We start from the raw sequence: 3,585 nt of genomic DNA on the forward strand, positions 1-3,585 counted from the left end.
GGATAAAAATCACACAAACAAATGTGACGAGGGTTAAGAAGCCACAATGAGTGAGTAAATGCACAATTACATAGTGTGCGCACACACATACACACACCTGAAATAACAGAGCTCAGGGTCCACACAATCACAAAACCAAGGCTTTCCAATACCTTGAGGATCCACAACTGCACTAGAATATCCACGTCATAAACTCTGACAAAGTAAAAGCAACGTCAGCCACAGGACATGAGTAACAGGACGAGGAAGAGTGGGTGAAGGTGTAAACCCTGAGGTCACCACATTTTCCCAAGTAGGGAGGTAGCCCTCACTGTCTAAAAATGAAAAGAAAGCTCTGGCCGGTTGGCTTAGTGGTAGAACGTCGGCCTGGCGTGCAGAAGTCCGGGGTTCAATTCCCGGCCAGGGCACACAGGAGAAGCACCCATCTGCTTCTCCACCCCTCCCCTTCTCCTTCCTCTCTGTCTCTCTCTTCCCCTCCCGCAGCTGAGGCTCCATTGGAGCAAAGATGGCCCGGGCGCTGGGGATGGCTCCTTGGCCTCTGCCCCAGACGCTAGAGTGGCTCTGGTCGCAACAGAGCAATGCCCCAGAGGGGCAGAGCATCGCCCCCTGGTGGGCAGAGCGTCGCCCCCTGGTGGGTGTGCCGGTGGATCCCAGTCGGGCGCATGCGGGAGTCTATCTGACTGTCTCTACCCGTTTCCAGCTCCAGAAAAAAAAAATGCTAAAAAAATCATGACTCTGTGTGTTTAATGGTTTCTGTCATTTATTTCCTTATTCTTAGAGATATAATTTTGGAACGAATCTGTCTTGCAGTTAAATACACAATGTGCTGCTCAGTGGGTTTTCCATTTGACATCGGGTCACTCTCTTCTGTCAAATTCAAGTGGAGTTCAGTTCATGCAGCTGTGTTCTTAAAAGCAAGATGAGCTAACTACGTTCCTTTACAAGAGTCTCTGTCCATGCTTTTGCCTTTTTAAATCCTTCATCTATTGCAGATGTTACTGTCCAGCTACAGCTCATTCGGATGTGCGCCTAAAGAGTGTTCTGGAAGAGGGTCATTCAGGACAGACCATGGTTTTCAAAGATGGCCACAGTAATGTCTTCCCCCAAAAAAAGCTCCCTGGCACTGCGGTCTTGCTCTCCCCTCCACAAGGAGTGGAATTTAATTCCCCTCCCATGAATCTGGACCGGCTTCCATGACCACCTGTAGTGGAGAGAGACGGTGTGAACCCCAGGCAGGGGCCAGAGGAAGCCTTGCTGGCCACAGCCATAGCCTCTGCCCAGACCCTCACTGTGGGGGCGCTCCCTCTGGATCGTGGAGAGACATCTGGTTGACAGCACTCACGCCCCAAGCATTTTAGTGAAGGCTCTAGTAGGTGGAAGATTCTAGCACCCAGACATTTGAGCCAACCCCAGACAATGTGGTCATCCCTACCGAGTCCCTGGACACTGGGGAGACATGTATCTCCAGTCCAAACTCCTGAGTGGCAAAACCCATGCACAGAATGAGACGGCTGCTGTTTTATGCAGTGCTCTGTGGGGCCGTTTGATACTTGACGGCAGTTAACCCGAAAAGGTTCCTGCTCTGTGGTTATTTCTGAGTGGTAGGGTCTTAGGTCATTTGTGGCATGCTTCTTATACATTACCTGATTTTTTTTAATAAGCGGCTAGTGCTTTTATAAAAATAGCAATGCCGTGACTGATGGGCAACGCTCTTCCTGCTCCATGCAGCTGTCCACTGGAGAGCTGGCTTTGCCCAAAAAAATCATTCTCTGCAAGTCTGTGTTCCCATACCTTGACTTAATCTAAAATTGGCTCCAGTGACACAAGACTCTCACCCCGCTGTGGGCAGTCTAGGCGGGCCTGGGGAGAGGAGGCCACAGACTCGGACAAAGGAGCCAGCGTGGCAGTGTGTGTGGCCTGGTCCTCCCGATCACTGTCTGTGTTCCAAACCACTTGTTCTGTGCCTGGTGGACAAACACTTCACACCCCTACCACTGCGTCTGAGGGCTTGGTTCTCTGGGGGGCCAGGTGCCAGGCTGGTGTATGGCGGGCCCCTTCCCATGCAAAGCTGTCCCAGCATCTATAATTTGAGAAGCACTCTCCCCCCAACACACACACACACACACACACACACTGGAATGTCACCCTAACTGAATGCCTCTCTGCTCCAAATAGCTCCCCTTACTGAAGGCTGCTTCCTTCCCTAATCAAAGAAAAACTGTGATGAAGTCAGCTTTTTTAATAGAAGACCCGATGTCTGCCCTCTAGGCTGTTAACGGAACCAGCCCCCCCAAAACAAAACAGGAATACACATAAATGGCAAAGGCTCTCAGAGTGGAGAAAAACACCATCAAAGTTATGCTCACAAATACACTTATTAATGGGTCAGGCGCAGGAACGGGGTACACAGTAATCCCCAGGAAATTAGATAAATGAATTCAAAATGAAGGAACCAGATGTAAATGGACTTGCTTGATGTTTGAAGGCACTTTTCTGTGGGCTGGAAGAAGGGTCAGGAGCTGGAGGTGCTGAGGATGACATCTGGGGTAGCATGTCGCCTAAAAGCCTGGGCCATGCATGAGTCAGACATCCCAGGGGTTCAACCTGAGGCAGTTACACAGCCATTTGTGCCAAGGGACTGGAATCCAGGACCGGGCTGGTAACTGCATGAGACAGTCTAGGTAGAGCACTGAGCTCATAGCCTGCCCCACCGTAAGCTCCCATGACCATGAGCTTTTCTAGTAGTACCTGTTCCAGTTCTACACTCAGCAGGCAGTGAGTGAGCCCCCACTCCCTGGAAGGTACCAGCTTGCCCCAACTCCCACCCATGAGCAACTTCCCAGCAAACATGCAGCGGCATCATGAGGGAGCATCAATTACCACAGAAATTGGCAAACACCATAAACCGGGCTCCCCCCCCCCCCGCCCATTAAATTAGCATTAAGTATTTTCCAGCACACCTCTGGATCCAACAGAAGACAGATAAATGGAAAAAGTTCTAGAGGACTCCTTTACAGAACTGGATGGCTGAGGTTAGACCATGTATGTCACAATGAGGAGTCATTCGCTCACTCTTCATTCGTGGCACGTGCCACATAGTGTAGAGGTCAGGGCGTGGGCTGCAGAGTCAGGGCTGGGTTTGAACTCTCCCATGTTATGGTCAGGAAACCTGAGGCTCCTGACAGAGCCAGGGCCAGCTCAGGACACACAGATGGATACACATGCACGGCAGAGCCAGACCCGAGCCTAGCTCCTCTGACCACCCTGCCTGCTTCTTTCATCACCCATGTGCCACTCCTGTCTACCCCTCTGTACCCACTAGGCTTCCTAGATGCCCTGACAATGACTAAACAGGGATGCTACTCACTTTGTGCTGAGCCTGGGACACAGCGGAATAGGCTGTAGGGACTCCGTTGAGCTCCTGGCCCTGAGATGTGTTGGGTTTTTTTTTACCACCAAGAACCACAAGAACCAAACCAAACAAATAAATGCTAGAATCCCCAAATGAACTCAGGTTGTTAAATCCCATCAGAAAACAATTTAGAAAGAAAAAAAAGCCCACATCGATTTTCCTATTCATTTGCG

The sequence above is a fragment of the Saccopteryx bilineata genome, chromosome 1 (genome assembly GCF_036850765.1).
Source record: "Saccopteryx bilineata isolate mSacBil1 chromosome 1, mSacBil1_pri_phased_curated, whole genome shotgun sequence".
Lineage (NCBI taxonomy): Eukaryota > Metazoa > Chordata > Mammalia > Chiroptera > Emballonuridae > Saccopteryx > Saccopteryx bilineata.